This window comes from Pan troglodytes, chromosome 7 (genome assembly GCF_028858775.2).
Source record: "Pan troglodytes isolate AG18354 chromosome 7, NHGRI_mPanTro3-v2.0_pri, whole genome shotgun sequence".
Classification (NCBI taxonomy): Eukaryota; Metazoa; Chordata; class Mammalia; order Primates; family Hominidae; genus Pan; species Pan troglodytes.
The window spans coordinates 146148408-146168934 of NC_072405.2; positions in this window are offsets into that span (position 1 = coordinate 146148408).

Genomic DNA, 20527 nt, shown 5'->3' on the forward strand with positions numbered 1-20527 from the left:
CCAAGCAAAAGAGGAAACCCCTTATAAAAACATCAGATATAATGAGACTTAATTCACTATCACGAGAACAGTATGGTGGAAAGCATATCCATGATCCCATTATCTCCCACCAGGTCCCTCCCACAACATGTGGGAATTATGGGAGCTACTATTCAAGATGAGATTTAGGTGGGGACACAGCCAAACCATATCAGCCATGCTCTTTTAGGTGTTAAGGAAAACACATTTGTAGTGATATTTGCACAATTAATCTTGTTCAAGAGAAGAAGGCTATGGTGGGACTAGAATCAAAGGATAAATGGTCCTTCGTCTCATAGAGAAATTCCACATTCAGAAAGGCTCTTGACTTCAGCTCTTTCTGGTGGCTGCAATGATCCAACTTTCCATCTGAGGACACAGGTCTGCCCCCAAAGCTCTCTAAGAAATGAGGTTCTGAATACCTTGAATGGAATATACAAAGTCAGTGATGCAGAGGGAAGATCACTTACGCTGGCATAGAATAGAACTGACTTTGAATTTCTAGCTCTCTTATTTACTTGCTGACAACTTGGAGAAATTAACTTCTCTGAGCCTAAGCGTCTTTGGATATTAAAGAGAGATAATCATACCTTCTGTAAAGAGAGACTGTGAGAAATAAATTAGATTACCATATAGAACACAAGGAAAAAATCGGATGGTCAATAACATACATCTTTTATTATCAGTCACTTTGGTTACTTCCTCCTGATCCTTACCCTCGGAGAGCCTCTGTCTTCATAATGGAGATTTAGCCTTGATCATTTTCCTCGAGTTATTGGGCCTGATTTCTGTCAATAAATGCAGCTCAGGCTTGCTTTTGCCATTCCCTTCCTACAGAGTTGTTTCTGAACCTTCAAGCCTGAGGACGTCTCTCCCTGATATGCCTATCTATCTGGATTTTAGTATAACTCAGTATAGATGCTTCCCACAAAATGGAAATGTTGCTCACCTTGGCTCTCCATAGTCAGTTGCTCACTTGTACTGTAAATATATCTATGATCATTGTCCTGTGCCTTGCCTATCATGCTGAGCTGCATTTTATGTGGTTGGGTTGTTTCCTTCCAGCTTCTTCTTCTGTCTGCCTCAGTGGAAAAGTGCAATTCCAGGTACTTTTCTGTCTTCTCTTTCAGCTTGGGAAGATGGATCAATATGGCCTGTAGAGTAAGAAGACCTATATCCAGATCTGCATTTTACTATTTTCTCTGGGTGAGTCACTTTTTATGTGCTAAGGTTGCTGTAAGTGTTGAATGTGATAGAAGTAATGACAGACATTTTCTATTTTTAATTATTATTATTTTTTGCTATTTATTTATTTATTTACTTACTATTATTATACTTTAAGTTTTAGGGTACATGTGCACAATCTGCAGGTTAGTTACATGTGTATACACGTGCCATGCTGGTGCGCTGCACCCACTAACTCATCATCTAGCATTAGGTATATCTCCTAATGCTATCCCTCCCCCCTCCCCCCACCCCACAACAGTCCCCAGAGTGTGATGTTCCCCATCCTGTGTCCATGTGTTCTCATTGTTCAATTCCCACCTATGAGTGAGAATATGCGGTGTTTGGTTTTTTGTTCTTGCGATAGTTTACTGAGAATGATGATTTCCAATTTCATCCATGACTCTACAAAGGACATGAACTCATCATTTTTTATGGCTGCATAGTATTCCACGGTGTATATGTGCCACATTTTCTTAATCCAGTCTATCATTGTTGGACATTTGGGATGGTTCCAAATCTTTGCTATTGTGAATAATGCCGCAATAAACATATGTGTGCATGTGTCTTTATAGCAGCATGATTTATAGTCCTTTGGGTATATACCCAGTAATGGGATGGCTGGGTCAAATGGTATTTCTAGTTCTAGATCCCTGAGGAATCGCCACACTGACTTCCACAATGGTTGAACTAGTTTACAGTCCCACCAACACTGTAAAAGTGTTCCTATTTCTCCACATCCTCTCCAGCACCTGTTGTTTCCTGACTTTTTAATGATTGCCATTCTAACTGGTGTGAGATGGTATGTCATTGTGGTTTTGATTTGCATTTCTCTGATGGCCAGTGATGATGAGCATTTTTTCATGTGTTTTTTGGCTGCATAAATGTCTTATTTTGAGAAGTGTCTGTTCATGTCCTTTGCCCACTTTTTGATGGGGTTGTTTGTTTTTTTCTTGTAAATTTGTTTGAGTTCATTGTAGATTCTGGATATTAGCCCTTTGTCAGATGAGTAGGTTGCGAAAATTTTCTCCCATTTTGTAGGCTGCCTGTTCACTCTGATGGTAGTTTCTTTTGCTGTGCAGAAGCTCTTTAGTTTAATTAGATCCCATTTGTCAATTTTGGCTTTTGTTGCCATTGCTTTTGGTGTTTTAGACATGAAGTCCTTGCCCATGCCTATGTCCTGAATGGTAATGCCTAGGTTTTCTTCTAGGGTTTTTATGGTTTTAGGTCTAATGTTTAAGTCTTTAATCCATCTTGAATTGATTTTTGTATAAGGTGCAAGGAAGGGATCCAGTTTCAGCTTTCTACATGTGGCTAGCCAGTTTTCCCAGCACCATTTATTAAATCGGGAATCCTTTCCCCATTGCTTGTTTTTCTCAGGTTTGTCAAAGATCAGATAGTTGTAGATATGCGGCGTTATTTCTGAGGGCTCTGTCCTGTTCCATTGATCTATATCTCTGTTTTGGTACCAGTACCATGCTGTTTTGGTTACTGTAGCCTTGTAGTATAGTTTGAAGTCAGGTAGCGTGATGCCTCCAGCTTTGTTCTTTTGGCTTAGGATTGACTTGGCGATGTGGGCTCTTTTTTGGTTCCATGTGAACTTTAAAGTAGTTTTTTCCAATTCTGTGAAGAAAGTCATTGGTAGCTTGATGGGGATGGCATTAAATCTGTAAATTACCTTGGGCAGTATGGCCACTTTCACGATATTGATTCTTCCTACCCATGAGCATGGAACGTTCTTCCATTTGTTTGTATCCTCTTTTATTTCCTTGAGCAGCGGTTTGTAGTTCTCCTTGAAGAGGTGCTTCACATCCCTTGTAAGTTGGATTCCTAGGTATTTTATTCTCTTTGAAGCAATTGTGAATGGGAGTTCGCTCACGATTTGGCTCTCCATTTGTCTGTTATTGGTGTATAAGAATGCTTGTGATTTTTGTACATTGATTTTGTATCCTGAGATTTTGCTGAAGTTGCTTATCAGCTTAAGGAGATTTTGGGCTGAGATGATGGGGCTTTCTAGATGTACAATCATGTCTGCAAACAGGGACAATTTGACTTCCTCTTTTCCTAATTGAATACCCTTTATTTCCTTCTCCTGCCTGATTGCCCTGGCCAGAACTTCCAACACTATGTTGAATAGGAGTGGTGAGAGAGGGCATCCCTGTCTTGTGCCAGTTTTCAAAGGGAATGCTTCCAGTTTTTGCCCATTCAGTATGATATTGGCTGTGGGTTTGTCATAGATAGCTCTTATTATTTTGAGATACGTCCCATCAATACCTAATTTATTGAGAGTTTTTAGCATGAAGGGTTGTTGAATTTTGTCAAAGGCCTTTTCTGCATCTCTTGAGATAATCATGTGGTTTTTGTCTTTGGTTCTGTTTATTTGCTGGATTACATTTATTGATTTGCATATATTGAACCAGCCTTGCATCCCAGGGATGAAGCCCACTTGATCATGGTGGATAAGCTTTTTGATGTGCTGCTGGATTCGGTACCATTCCTTCTGAAACTATTCCAGTCAATAGAAAAAGAGGGAATCCTCCCTAACTCATTTTATGAGGCCAGCATCATCCTGATACCAAAGCCGGGCAGAGACACAACCAAAAAAGAGAATTTTAGACCAATATCTTTGATGAACATTGATGCAAAAATCCTCAATAAAATAATGACAGACATTTTCGTGTGGTCTTACTCTGTGCAAATCATTGTGGTAAGCTCATCACAGTAATTATTCAATTTAATTCTCATAATATCCTAATATCTTCAATGTGAAAAATCTCTATTATTTTCATTTTACAGATAAGACTGAGAGTCAAAGTGAGGACAGGAAGATAGGAAGGCAGATGTCAGAGGAAGGATCATAAGGTAGTGGAGAAAATAAAAGAAAAAAAAGAACAAGTCTTTAAGAGAGGAGACACAACAGTAAGTTGCAACAAGTAGAACTTTCAGCTTTCTATGCCGTCTTCTTTGTAAGCAACAAACTTTTCTAAAATCTGAATGGCAACAAGAAAAGCAATGGAGTCATAGAGTCAGAGTTTGAACAGGACAGAGCATTTACTTATGCTTTTTCTGAATACCTAGATGCCAACACGTTTTTAGCACACTTATTAACCAAACCAGTCTGAGTATTTTGTCTCTTTCCTCTAATGTCTAGTCCAAGAATTCAATTCTAGATCCCAGAATTGATACTCTGTAGGCTGGTGGTTGGAGCTGGCCTAGGGATGGAATTATTTCAATGTTCAGAATGCCTCATTTATTCAACCAATATTTAAATGTATTGTATAGACAAGGTATAGTCTGTACTGGGGATAAAGGGGAGAGCTGGATATTGTTTGGGTATGAAGGGCTTAAGCCTCAGCTTCATCTTTTGTCTTTGGGGTGCAGAGTGTGTGTGTAGACAGGACCATGGAATTTATAATATTTGGAAGTACAAATAATTTTACTTGTAAAACTACTTAGTTTCAGGTCCATCAAATAAAGCATGTGGCTTAGTGACGGACATCATCCACGTGGATCAACTTGGATCATTTACAATTTTTATTCTTTTTCCATAATTAGTAGTTGATAAAGGTTGGCTCTGTGTTCCCAACCAAATATCATGTTGAATTGTAATCCTCAGTGTTGGAGGAGGGACCTAGTGTGAGGTGACTGGATCATAGGGGCAGACATACCCCTTACTGTTGTCATGATAGTGAGTGAGTTCTCATGAGATCTGGTTGTTTAAAAGTGTGTAGCACTTCCCCCTTCACTCTCTCTCTCCTGCTCCACCATGTGAAAATGTGACTGCTTCCCTTATACCTTCCACCGTGATTGTAAGTTTCCTGAGGCTTCCCAAGCCATGCTTCCTGTACAGCCTGCAGAACTGTGAGTCAATTAAACCTCTTTTCTTTATAAGTTATTGTTTAATAGCAATGCGATAACAAACTAATACAGTAGTCTTATTTAACTTGATCCTCATCTATGAAATGGGCACCATTATAATCATACCTACATCAAAATGTGTTTTAAGTATTGCTAATATCCTTTGTAAACTACACACTGTGCCCCCCCACCCACACCACATACAATGTTTTGATAAAGGGCTTTGTAATTTATTTTTAAAAAGTTTACATTCACTATTTAACAGTTACAACAATCTTTTACAGTGGGTATCTCTTTCCTCAGTTTATATTATAACAGTTAAGAAAATTGGCATTCAGAAGTCTGAGCATGCTGACCCAGTTTAATAGATGTAGGAGACAAGGCTCAAGCATAGATCATAGCAACTCAGATTCCAAGTCCTGAGTTTCAAGATATCAGCTTCCTTTCAAAATCTCCTAATTACTCTTGTTAATTGGCAGGTCTTTCATGAAAATATCGTGGATCATGCCGAAAAAGAACTTGCTACTTTTTATATATTGTCAGAAGAAAGGGTGAAGAGAACCAGCTTTAGTTAGAGTCTCTGTATTATAGGTGACATAACCGAGGCTGTGGGATGTATTTCCAGCTTAAAGACATACAGCTAGTGAGTCACAAGATGTGATTGGAGCCCCTGTCACACTTTGGCAACATGGCTGCCTCCGTTGCAAGCTCCTCTATGTTCCTCGGGCAACACAGTCTCCACCTCTGAACTGTTTTCATGATGCTCTGCATTTTCTGTTTAAAAATGCCCAGTGGGAATACACACTGGGAGGCAATTTAGCCAAATATCCTTTTTAGCAAATGATTTATTTACTGCTGCTAGGACAGCATTTTCTCCTAATCTTTATCCGGCCCTCTTTGTTGCTTCCTGTCTTTCTTGTTCACTTCTCGCCAGGAAGCCTCTTATCTTTGCTGATTTGGGGCCAGTTCATCTTCTCCTCATGGTAAATCTGAGGCTAATGGGCACCCAGAAGAAAAGCAAAGCCTAAGGCCACTCAGAAACACAAGTATCTTTTCTTGTAATAGACAAATTATTTCTTCCCCTAAATTCTTAAATGGGATGCCTCCTAATGAGCTTTCTTCCCCTCACACTATCAACTTTTTCTCATGTATCCATCCTTCTCCAAACCAAGGATAACTGAACAAACTTAGATTATTTGGGGAATAGGAAATAAGTTTGATAAAAATCAGTGTGCTTTTGGTGTTTGCATATCTGGAAGATGCATTTGAGAGAAAGGAGGCCATATTACAGGATCATGAAAAAGAGAAAATGGTATATAGTGGCCTTGTACTCTGAGCTCATATACTAAACATAACCACTTTCATTTTATGCATTCAGAGGGGCATATGTCTAGTCAATTGTGAAGACAGACCAAAATTCACTGAAAGCCTTTCTCTTCATTATATTACCTATCAAGATGAAAAGTATAACCTTGCTTGTCAGCTTTGATGGAGGCTACATAGTTGAATAAGATGTTGTCAATAGAGCAAGACCAACTTAGCTCAACCTGGAATACTTTTTCCTGCCTGTCACCATGGCTTGCTCCCTCACATGTTTCAGGTCTTTGCTCAGGTATCACATTCTCAGTGAGGTCATCCTTGTTCATCCTATTCAAATTGTTTCTCTAACATCCTCTCCCTTCCTTTCCTGATTTATAGCCTCTGTAATATTTATCACCACCTGACCCATTATATATTATTTATTTGTTTACTGCCTCTCTTCCCTTGCTAGACTGTAAGCCCCATAAGGCAGGAATTTTTAACCATTTTGTTCACTGTGGCATTCCCAATGCTCAGAACAGTGCCCAGCACATAGTAGGTGTTCAGTGAATATCTGTTGAGTGAATAAATGAATGAATGGAGGAAGGGCAGTTAGGTGCCTAGGTGCCTAGTGGTGAGACCCAGAGCTCTATCCCGAGTGCTTCCCAGATCGAGACATTTTTTTCCCCCCACTGGCAAAGAGCACAAAAATGCATTTCAGATGCTAGCTCTGCCCAGACTAGATGGCTTTTGCTATTTAATTTTTGAAATCAAGATGAGAGCTTTATATTCATTATGTGAAATCTCAGCCTTTGACTTTGATAATCTGAGATTGTTTTTGGTGTCTGTTCTCTGACCTCAAAATGCTAGATGGTTTTGTCTTCTGCACCTTCCCTTCAAAATCCTCAGCCCTACCCCTGGTGCTCGGACTCCTCAGTCTTATAGCCTATACTCCGTTATTTCCAGATCAGGCTGTCATCTGGCCTTCAACAAACTCTATGTCAAAAGTTGTCTGATTTCAAAGCAAAATGCATTTTAATTGAGCAACCTGGAGAACAAAAAGCTCTTTCATATTTTCATGTTAGCATTCTGTTTTTACTGCCATTTAGTTCTTTTGTTTTTCTATTATGATACAAAGAAATTTTGGTAGGCTTACAGAATGAATTCACTTTTTGGCAAGTCTACTGGATTCATATTTTTTGTAGCATGCCTTATGAATCTCAGTTAATAAGACAAAATTTAAAAGGAGAAAATGGCTGCTCTCAATAACGTATAGAGTGAAGTCATTTCCGCCTCTTTCTTAGCTTTCTTCAGGCCACTCTTCACAGGGCCTGGGAATGAGCCACTTGCTTTTCACACCTCACTGATTCTTGCAGAAGGGTCACATTGTTTCATTCTCCATTTGCATCATGGTGTTGGGTCTTTGAAGCAGGCAGATTTGCTGCCACAAGCCACCTAGTTGGCCTCCTGTCAGGGAGCTTTGACTACTCAAGCTGGGCTCAGGGACACAGCCCAGAACTCTCTTACCTATTTCTTGTCTTTCCCATTGTCCCCTGGGCTCAGTTCTATGCTTGTCTGTTTCCTAAACATTTTAGCTTAATCTGCACTCTCTGATCTTGTGCTGACCTCCTGTATCAGTGGCATATTCAGTTTGCCTAGTTTGGGTCATTACCTATTTCTTACAGGCCAGGTTTTCACTTATCCTAGAGGTTTGGAATCATCCTTTCTTGGCTACTCTTATCTAAATATCTAGGATCATCAAGATTCAGTCTCCAGTGCCAGCTTACTTTACAGGAGAAACTCGAAAACATAGGGAGTACATGCACTCTCTTTCCATCTCCAAGGAATTGCCAACTTTTTAAGCATGTTCTTCTTCCCCCTGCTAACAAAAAGGAAAAAGAAAGGGGAAGAGAAAGGGAAGTATTAAATAAGCAAAAACAAAGAGAATAAAGAACATAAATTATTAAAGGCAAGCCCAAAACAAGCCAAACAAACAACAACAACAAAAAACACCTTGTAAAAACACTCAGTAAAGTGGAACAAGAAGGAAAATTTCCCAACATGATAAAAATGGCATCTGAAAAAACCCCACAGCTAACATCATACTGAATGGTGCAAGACTGGATGCTTTCCCGCTAAGATTAGGAACAAGACAAAGATTCTATTTTTTCTTCCCTGGAAGTTCTAGCCAGGGAAATTAGGCAAGAAAAAGAAAAGGCATCCAGTTTGGAAAAGAAGAAGTAAAACTATTGCTATTTACAGAAGACATGGTCTGTATATAGAAAGTGCTAAAAATCCACTAAAAACTACTAAAACTAATAAATTAGTTCAGCAAGTTTGCAGGATACAGGATGAATACACAATAATTAACTGTATTCCTACACAGACACAGCAAACAATACTTTCATCTTAGGTTTTCAGAAGTTTGATACTGGAAATGTCTATGTTTGTGTTTATTTATTATTTATTTATTTTTTACTCAGTACATTTACTGAATAAGTTTTTAGATCTGCAAATTAACTGTTTTGGTAATTATTAATATTATTTACCAAATTTGAGAAATTTTATGACCATTATTTAATTTTCTTTTATTTTTGTTGTCTCATTTATTCTCTTCTCTATTCCAAGAGTTGAATTTCATGTATAATAGGCTATTTGAAATTATCCTAAATCTCACCATGGCTCTAATCATTTTTTTTAAATATCATTTTCTTTTTTATTTATCAGATTTAACCTTTTTATTGATTTTTCTTCTAGTTCAAGGTTTTTCATCTGTTCTTTCAAATTTGCTGTTAGCCTACTCAGTTAAGTTTCTATTTCTGATAACTTTTTCTTTTTATGGTTTCCATTTTTACCTTTTTGTAGTTTTCATTTTATTGTTGAGGTTTTCCATACATTCCCTCATATGTCCATATTTTCTTTTAAATCTTTGCACTTGATTTATCAGTCTTTTGAAGTCCTTTTCTGGTAATTTTTTCTTCTGTTTTGTTTCATGATTGTTCCTATTAACTTCTTTTTCTTAAGTTATTTGTCAAATTTTCCTGATTCCTTACAGCCTGCAAATTTTTGTTGTATGTTGGCTCTTGTGGGTGATGTGCTATAAGAAGTCTGGATTATAAGGTCTTCCTTTAAAGGAAAGCAAGTATATTGTTGTCTGCATCCTCTCCTGTCATGCTGGTTTTTATACTTTGTGTTAGTCCATTTTCACGCTGCTGATAAACACGCAAATTATAAAGAAAAAAAGTTTTAACGGACTCACAGTTCCATGTGGCACATGGCTGGGGAGGCCTTATAATCACGGTGGAAGGCAAAAGACATGTCTTACCTGGCAGCAGGCAAGACAGAATCAGAACCAAGCAAAAGAGGTTTTCCCTTATAAAAACCATCAGATCTCATCAGACTTATTCACTACCATGAGAACAGTATGGAAGAAACCTCCTCTGTGATTCAATCATCTCTCACCGGGTCCTCCCACAACACCTGGAAATTATGGGAGCTATAATTCAAGAGGAGATTTGGGTGGGGACACAGCCAAACCATGTAATACTTCTTGAGAGGTTAGTGTCTTGTTTCTTTTATTACTAGGGAATGACTCTTTTTTCAGGGAATGTTCTTTGCTTCTGAAGTGAGAGATCTCTGGGGTCTCAACTCAATGCCCAGGGTGCTCAGTCAAGTGTCTCCACTGTGCTGGCCTGAAAGTTCAGTGTCTCCTGGTCCTCTGTGGCCTCTAGATTGCTTCAGCTTTCAGCCTGCAGCAGCCACTGTTGGATCAGCATTTTTAGTCTCTGTGCATGTCCAGCCCAGTTTTCTGCTAAGACCTGTAATGATCCCCATACAAACTTCTGGGATCCCATTTGTGCATGATTCCCTCCTCTTGGTAGACTTCCCTCAAATTCAAACATTCATGAATATCATTCAATGCCCCCTCAGCCCAGCTCAACCTCAGCATCTGCCTGGGCTTCTTGGCCCCACTCCATGAGTAAGAACATGTACTCAGGAGATGTGAGCATCATCATCGCCTCTGATCAGGTGTTTGCCTTCTTATTAGGATAATTATAGTCTTTTTCTGTCCCTTATCCAGTTTCTAAGAACAGTTGCTTCATTCATTCTTATTGTTTGCATTTTATAGTTGTTTATGGTAGGTAGGTAGGTCTGATAACAATTCCTCTCACATGGCCGTGATAAAGTCACCATTCATTAAGTTTTTATTTTCCACAAATTTATTCATTTTTAGAAATTTGAGTGTATTTTATATCTGCTCTTTAATTCTCAATAATGTCTTATTTTGCTCATTTTTGTGATAATGCCTTTTATCTTGTTAAACCTTTCATGAGTATTGATTTATTATTATCTATCTTACAATTCCAAAAACTGCAATCCTTGGTGATTTAAATTATTTCTAATTTCTGCTGACTTACATTCTTGTGGTTGGTATTCTGCATATTTGTTGATCTTTGATTTTTGAGATCATTGTTTGATGCTAATTTATCAAAATCTTCAAAGTCAACATTGGGGAAAACTTCCTCCAAAGTACAGATGTTTATGCAGACTGCCAGGGGTTAAAACTAGCTACAGATCACTTCAACACCCCTCAAAAGGCTTGACTCAGTTCTGATGCCCAAGGCTTTATTCTCCCACCTCAACTTTGTCCCATGGTTTCCATGTAAATAGCTTGCAGTTATCAGCACCTGCTGTCAGGGAATCATCCAACTTCCTGTTGTAACATTGGCTTCATCTACATGCTACTTTATCCCTGGTTCTTTTTATCACCTTCTTACATTGGATGACAAAACAATTGGAAAGATTCATTACATGTTATGAGAAGGATAATTCTTTAAGAGGTATGTCCTCTTCAGAATATTTTATGTGAGAGGGACTGTCAGAGCACTTTAGTTAGCAACAGTGCCAGAAATGGACATTGCTCTGTTCTCTACATTCGTCTGCTTTTTCATAGGATAAGTATTTGCATGTAATAGTATTCTAATTTACACTGGATTTTGCAGTTATACAGAATGGCACTCTAAATTTTTGATATTTATAAACATTGAAAATACATATAAACAAAAATAAATAACAAAAAAATGTATTTTGATGAGTCTTAGAATGAATGGAGATCCCCAGTCAGAAGAATGTGATTGGTAGAAACATATATTAGGTCTGTACTATTGAGAACAAGACAGATACTTGGAGGGTGCAACTACTTTATCAATTTTGACTTCACATTTAGTGCAGCACCAGATGCATGTTTACTTGATCCAAAGTTTATATCCTTATGTAAAATGTATGCAGAAGTAAATCTGCATGTACTAAAGGTACTTCTAGAGGTCTGGTTGAGTAGAGATTAATCTGGGTCAGGGACTTGACAGACAAGTGCCTGCCTAAAGAAAGAAAGGAAATAAGTATTTGTTTGAATGAATGACTAAATGGGTATAGCTAAATTATATAGTTACTAAAGCGGAGCCTTTCAAATTAATTGCCTTATAGGTTACCTGAAGTGCCAGAAAGTTTTGTCATGCCCCTTTTTCCCCCTTGGTTATGTTGAGTGAAAGCACAGGTGAGTATGATTTGATAAGCTTGACATACCACTAAATGTCTATCTCCGCGTAGTTCTCATACCCTAAGAAGGCCATGACTACCAAGAGAAGGTGGGGTTCCCAAGGCTCAAACTTGAGAGAAAGTCTTCATGATTAAGCAGAAGGAGCATAAGACTTGGGACCAGATGGACCTGAGTTTAAACCCAAGACCTGCTCTGTGCTCTGTGAACATCGAAAGCTTCCTTAATCGCATAGAACTTCAGCTTCATCTCACCTATAATGTGGTTAGAAACACCTCCATTGCTATAGAATGGTGGTAATAAATGGGATAAAGTACATTGAAGTGCTTTGAAAGCATTTTCATACTACACAAAGGAAACGCGAATAGAACAAGGCTGCTGAACGCTTCTTGAATGCAGACATAGCAGCGTTAAGACATATCAGGTTAATCTTCTCAGGATTCTGAGTTACCAGGAAAATGCGAGAAAACAATTTTGAGCTTAACTTCCAAAGTAACTTGGCAGTGAATCTGAATCAGAAAATGTTTAAAATGTTTAAGTGAATTCATTCTCTATAAATTAGGTTAAACACACAAAGAAAAAAGTAATTTCCCATTCTGCTACTTTATGGAGGATATTTAACTATTGGGAGTTATGATTCCAAGAGCCCTCAGGCACATGAAAAATGTGGCCATTTGCATATCAGACCTCAGAGACTTCTCCTTCTATAGCAGCTGCTTTGCTCGTAGCCTCAGGGTTGGAAAAGCCAAGTTATTCTGGGCCAAGCAAGTTGTGTTTGTTAAAAACAAGAAAATAAATAAAAATAAGACAAAGCAGTAAAGTCACATTAGGCTGAAAATCAGGTGAGAGGCTTATCTCAGCTCTGCCTGCCAAAAGCATTGTGGCCTTGAGCCTGGGCCTGGGGAAAGCCGTCCAGACTGGTTGGATCTTTCTTGGCTCTATCCTTTTTCATGTCTGAGTCTGCAACGCTTGACAAGGGGCTTGAGCTACTTTTGCTGACCAGGAAGTTTTTCCAAGCATCACCTTCCTCCTTCTACTTAGAATGTGCTCCCTTTCGCAGGTGTCCTGGATTCCATCCTGACAACTTGCCATGGTTCTCCCCTGTCTAGACCACAAGTTGGATGAGTGATGTGCCTCACTTTTCAGTTCATTTTCTCCTCAGATTCTGTTCCCTTCCTGGCTTCATACTGTCCAGGCTCCTAATGCATAACACTCTGTCTCAATGCCCAAACTGGACTCTTGGTGGTGTTATCCAATCCAGTACCACATGGACCCAACTTAGCAGCTAGATTGTCATTTTTATTTTTCTGCTTCTAACTGCGTCAAGAAACATTCTCAATATCCTACAGTTGTGAATGATCTCTCTCTTTGAAATCTAATCACACTGGTTTTCACATGTGGAACTTTGCACACTTTCAGTGATGTCTTATCTCCCCACTATACGATGAACAAGGTAGGATCCATATATGATCTTCTCACTGCATCTTCTCACTGCCTGTTCATGGTGGCAGCTCTCCTCCGATGCCTTTGCTGACACAGCCTCCTCTAGTGGAATCAGGGCTAGAACCTCTTCTCATTTTCCTACACTGTACTCTTGCACATATTGTGTCTCTCTGAAATTCTCTTCTCTTTCTTTGTTTGGTTAATTCCAACTCTTCCTTAGGATTCTAGCCTAATCATCATTTGCTTAGAGACATGGCTTTAACTGCCTATAAATCCTGATTGCATCAGTCTTGTGAATCTGTCTTTCATGGTGCTGGTTCAGGTATATTCTACTTTTTACTGCAAGACTTTTAGCTCCTTGATGACAGAAAGAGTAGCTAATTTTGCCCACCATATTTTTCCCAGCATTTACAATAGTGCTTGGTCCATACTTTATTTTAAAAACAAATAAAATAAATGGTCCACAAATGAACAACAAACTTTTACTAAATGAATGAATGAATACATAGTTTCAGGGTTCATTGTTTTCATCAGTGACTATGGCAGGGTCTTTCCATCTTGGTCACCCAAAGACTTTCAGTTCACTTTGGAAAATACAACCAAGACTCACAGTTTCCCAGCTCCCGCAGGCTTCCTGATGTCAGGAAATTGCTCTCTCTGCAATGAAAACAGCGGGCATCAAGTCTACAAGCCTGTACATAAAAGGATCCATTATCCCTCGAGCCAAATGTCACTGCTGGAATGGCTTCCAAATGCTGCCAAAAAGTACATTATTAATAACAGTAATGATAATAATAGCGATCGTAATAACACACATTAAATTTTAATTTATATGACACCCAAGCCCCACAGCTCTGAGAGGGAATCATTCTCATAGCAAAGGGGAAGAAATAAAGCAAAACTCCAATTGAAAGGAAATATGATACAATTTGGGCTCAGAGCCAGGCTTTAAGCTGCTTTGTGGGGACAGAACAAGAAAAGGACCTCACCAGGCTTCAGACCTAGTCAGACTCCACATGAGAGTTCTGAATTTCGGGGATACAACAGAGAGGGGTGGAAACATATGTATCAGTCTCATTTCAAGATAAGTACTCTTTATCATTTTAACTCAAAGCATATAAAATGTGGCTCTAGGAGTCCCTGAAGGAGTCAGAAGGAGACCTGTCTGGAGGCAGTCAGAGTCTATGTCTACACTGTGGGGCTATGGAGAAGAGGCTTAGATGGGTTGAAGAGTCAGTGTGCTGGGTTGTGTATACACATACAATGGTAAAATATTTGCGAAATGAAAAAAAGATAAAGTAAATATTTTCACGGTTGTTAGGATACTTGAAACATTTCACACATATCAGATTTTAATGACTCTAAAATGGTAACAGCCACAAAGAAGAATAGTTTTAATTTACTGTGGCAATGCTGTGTAATGTTGAGGGTATGGGCTTTGGAAGTCTGGCACACTGGGCTTGGGTCATGCCTAGTCTGTTTACTGGGAAATCTTAAATATGTCACATAAATTCCCCAAATTCCCATTTCACGGTGTTAAATTGAGAGCAATAATAGAATACTGGTCAAGGTTCTCCAGAGAAACAGAACCAATTTTACGTAGATAGACAGATGGATAGATATGAATGAAGGAACTGGCTCATGCTATTTTGGGTAAAGAAGTCTCACAGTCTGCCATCTGCGAGCTGAAGATCCAAGAAAGTTGGTGATGTAATACCGTCAGAGTCCAGAGGCTTGAGAACCATGGAAGTTGATGGTATAGGTCACATTCCAAGTACAAAGGCCCAAGAAATAGGAAAAGCAATGTGCAAGGACAGAAGAGGGATGTCCCAGCCCAAAAGCAACTTTTTACTTCCTCTACCTTTTTGTTTTATTCAGGCCCTCAACAAATGAGATGATGCCCTCCCACATCGGTGAGGGTGATTTTTACCCAGTCTACTGATTGAAATGCTAAGCTCTTCCAGAAACACTCTCACAGACACACCCAGAGTAATGGTTTCCTAGCTATCTGTGCACCCCTTATCAAAGTCAAGTTGACCTAACATTAATGATCCTATAAAGAGTTTAACCTCGTAGGTTAAAAAATCCTCAATGAGAATCTCTCATTCAATAAAACTTCATTGAGTACTATGAAATAGTTCACACTTGAAGCAAAATAAGAAAGTAATCCAACAGACCTCCGTATATATAGAACTAAGATTTAATAAACATTTGCCAGGCAGGTCTGTGTATCCATTTTTAAGTTGAATGGATCTGTGGGCAAGTAGATTTTAGAGACTGAGAGCTTGGAAGACAGGATTCTTGCCTGCCTTGTATGTATGATCTGGGACTTGGGGGAGTAGCCAGAGGCAGATGATTAATTACTTTAAAATTAATCACTGCATAACCTTCATTCCCAGGCCACAACTTGCCCCAGGCTGAATGATAATTCAAGATACCATACTTTTCTGTGTGTCAATCCTTTTCATTAGAGATAAAACACTAATCTATATTCTGATCTTAATCTATAGCAGGTAAAGAATATGATGGTTTTTTAAAATAAAAATATAATACATGCATGTGCTAAAAATTTTAAACTATTGAAATGATACACCTTTTTATTAACAGTTAAGAGCTCCTTGTTTCTCCCTCCATAATTTTTCTTTTTTGAAGTTATTTCATGTTATGCAATTTTTTTTTAGAGACAGGGTCTCGCTCTGTCACCTAGGCTGGAGTGTAGTGGCATGATCATAGCTAACTACAGCCTTGAGCTCCTGGGCTCAAGTGATCTTCCTGCTCAGCATCCCTAGTAGCTAGGATTATAGGTGCATGCCATCACTCCTGGCTAATTTTTTTTACTTTTATTTTTTGTAAAGGTGATGTCTCACTGTGTTGCCCAGGCTGGTCTCAAATTCCTGGCCTCAGCTGATTCTCCCACTTCAGCCTCACGAAGTCCTGAAATTACAGATGTGAATCACCCACCTTGAAGTTATTTTGAAACTAGATTTAACTGACATGACTACACATGTCATAAACACCTTACAAACTGTCAAATTATATTATAATAATGTTCACAATTATTGAATGCATATTATATGCTAGTCAATTTTCTAAGCACTTTATATGCATTGCTACATTTAGTTTTCACAAAACAACTGATTTACAAGCTGTGAGGCTTGAATCAAGTTCTTTAACTTTTCTGAAGACCAGTATCTTCCTATGTAAAATAAAGATAGCATTGCTATTCTCGCAGGGTTGATCTATGCACAATGCATTGTATGGTTTCTGGCACCTACTAGAGGCTTAACCATAGTGACTACAGCCTATTTCTCATACCTTTTCTCCACGTGAATAACACATAAGGCTAGGTTCCATTCTGATCACCTTAGCTTGTGTTATATAGGAAGGCCCTTACTATTTGAATCTCTGGGTTTTGTTTATTTTGGATAAACATGTCTGGTGTGTATTAGATAAGTTTAATTATTTTGTGATTCCTGAACACACAGCTATTCAATTTTATCATTACTGCAAACATTAGATGGAGAGATTTCTACTTTTAATTTTTTATTCTTCCTTTAAAAAATCATTGTAATGTCTTTAGACGTGTAGGCACTACTAAGAAAAGGTTAGCCAAAATTTTTATTTGTTTATTTATTCACTCTCCAATTATGCTTTGAGAAAAAGCTGGTTGGATAATTCTTTTCTTCAGGCTAGGATATTAAATTATGTGGTCATAGACAAGCTCAAGTAGCAAAATCAGAGTCCCTGAGGTTTGAATTTGAAACAAACTATCCATAACTCTCAGAATAATCCTCTAGAGAAGGGGTCCCCAACTCCCGGGCTGAGGACCTGCCTGTGGCCTGTGAGGAACTGGCCACACAGCAGGAGGTAAGTGGTGGTCAGGCCAGCGAGCATTACCGCCTGAGCTCCGCCTCTTGTCAGATTAGCGGGAGCATTAGATTCTCATAGGAGAGTGAACCCTATTGTTAACTGTGTATGCAAATGATCTAGGTTGCATGCTCCTTATGAGAATTTCATGCCTTATGATCTGAGGTGAAACAGTTTTATCCTGAAACCATCCCCTGGCCCCGTCCATGATAAAATTGTCTTCCACGAAACCAGTTCTTGGTGCCAAAAAGGTTTGGGACCGCCTCCTTAGAGATGACGTAATTATCCCACCCACTTCAGAACGATCTCAAACTTACCATTGACCAGGTTGCACAAACCCCACGTTGAGACATTGGAGATCTATCAATAAGTTATTTTCTAATTTGTGGACCTTTCTCTATAAAAAGTCACAAAAATATAAATTTAACACACATTATATTTTTATAAACCATGTTGAATGAATATTATGCGAAAAGTCAGACACAACTTAGTAGAAAAGATAGAGAACTACAGTATGTGTAATGTCATTTTAATAATTTTATCCATATAGACAGATGAGGAAGGAAAAACCATTTTAGGCAGAGTGATGACTGTCTTCAAAGGCATGGATGCCCCCTTTAAGGAACTCAAAAGTAATTCTATTTGGTTCTTAGGAACCTGCTGGGGGACCGTGTACACCATTCAAGAGGCTTGGGTTTATTTGCAATGGGGAATGGCTGATATATTTGAAAGCAGGAAAGTGAGGTGATTAAGTTTACATTATACTATGATAAGTCTTTCTAGACTTATTGAATAAATTAGATAAATATTGAATTAAATTATGATAAAAATATTAAATAAACTATTATAAAAATTAGATAATTTGTAAAATTAAATTGAACTAGTAGATTGGAAAGTGGCTGGCTGAATGCATCTCCCTCTTCACCCCTTGTCAGAAGGATGCTGAAATAGTTGGTATGAGGAATAATAGGCAATTCAAAGAGGTCAGTGGTAGTGAGGACAAAGCAGAGGAGAAACAATCCACAAATATTCTCCATGGGAGGCCCTTGACCCAACATAATTAAAATGATACTGAATGGAGAGATAGTTTAAGGAGATGGAAGGGACAAGACTGAGAGGTCTATCATGGGTGGATGGCGAGGGCGTGGCAGAAGTTTATGGTCCTTAGCAAGGGCATCTGGGGAAAGATGAGATTCAGCAGTATATAAAGAGTAATTAGAATGAATGGAAATTTAGAAATTGCCCAAGGTAGAGTGAAAAAAGTTGGATCATGGAACCTGGCAGAGAGGGGCATGAGAATTTATCCTAATAAATAATTAATATAATAATTAATTAGTAATAATTAATAATAAGTAATGTATTTTAAGCCATGCAAGACCTATGATAATGACCTACCAGGTATTAACCTTAATTTGGATTACAAATCCCAGCATAATAGGCCCCTAGCTATTTTTCAGATTTGCTTTTAATTTTATTTATTTATTTTTAATTTTTTCATAAGTTATTGTGGGTACTGGTGGTATTTGGTTACGAGTACGTTCTTTAGTGGTGATATGGAAATTTTGGTGCACTCATCACTCAAGCAGTATACACTGCACTGTATTTGTAGTCTTATTCCTCATCCCCCTCCCACTTTTCCCCACAAGTTGCCAAAGTCCATTGTATCATTCTTATGCCTTTGCATCTTCATAGCTTAGCTCCCATGCATCAGTGAGAACATACAATGTTTGGTTTTCCATTCCTGAGTTACTTCACTTAGAATAATACTCTCCAATCTCATCCAGGTCACTGCAAATGCTGTTAGTTCATTCCTTTTTCTGCATAGTATTCCATCATGTGTGTATACTGCAGTTTCTTTATCCACTCGTTGATTGATGGGCATTTGGGTTGGTTCCACGATTTTGCAATTGTGAATTGTGCTGCTATAAACACGTGTGAGCAAGTATCTTTTTCAAATAATGACTTCTTTTCCTCTGGGTAGATACCCAGTAGTGGGATTGCTGGATCAAATGGTAGTTCTACTCTTAGTTCTTTAAGGAATCACCACACTGTTTTCCATAGTGGCTGTACTAGTTTACATTCCCACCAGCAGATTTTCTTTCCTACACATCTCCCTCTCACCTTGTCTGCTCAACTACTGGCCTCCGTCCTGCTTATAGAACATGCCAGGAATGTTTTTCCTCAGGGGCTTTGCACTTGCTTTGTCCTCTGATGTGGACATCTTTCCCCCACTTGTTCTCAAGGCTCCCTCTCTTGTATAGTCCAGCTCTCTGTCCATATTCTAGTTCCTCTGATAGAACACCCTCAGCATTCCCATCTAACCTAGGACCTCTGCCCCACAATCACTTACCACACATTTACCCAGCTTTATTTTTCAAAAGGACTTTGTGTTGATTTCCTAGGGCTGCTGTAACAAAGTACCACAACCGGGTAGCTTAAAACAACAGAAATGGATTCTCTGACAGTTCTGGAGACCAGTGTTATTAGAGCCGTGCTCCTTCTGAGGACTCTAAAGAGGACGCCTTCCTGCGTTTTCCTAGCTTCAGGAGGTTGTGGGCAATTCTTGGTGTTCCTTGGCTTGTTTCCGCATCTCCATCTTCACATGACCTTCTTCCCTGTGTGTGTGTGTGTGTGTGTCTGTGTGTCTGTGTGTGTGTGTGTGTCTCCTTGCCTCTTCCTATAAGAATGCTGGGACTCTGATTTAGGGTCTGTCATATTTCACCTTAACTAATTACATCTGCAAAGACCTTATTTCCCAACAAGGTCACATTATGGGGCACCACGTGGATGTGAATTCTGGACACTGTTCAACCACCACAGACTTGTTTATATTTGATGTTATGTATGTATGTATTTGTTTGTTTCACCCTACTAAAATGTTAATTCTGCAAGGGTAAGAATTAATCTCTTCTGTTCTTTGGTATATCCACAGTGCTTTGTGGATGCATAATCAATATCTGTCACACTAAGAAACTCTGTTTTACATATAATGTAAATAACATATTTAGAAAAACAAATTTGAAGATCCAAAACAATTTTGAAGATCCAAATTCCAAGATGTTTGGGGTTATTTCTGCATCTCATTTTGCATTTTATATTTAATGTTTTTATTTTTGTTACCTTCCTTTTTTCACCTTCTGTTAGAAAAATTGAATTTTATCTAAATCTATTTCCCTTTTACTTGTTTAGAAGTTAATTATTTATTGTAATCATGTCATAGCTCCCTTCAATTATAATAGCATCCTTACAAAATTCAATATTAAT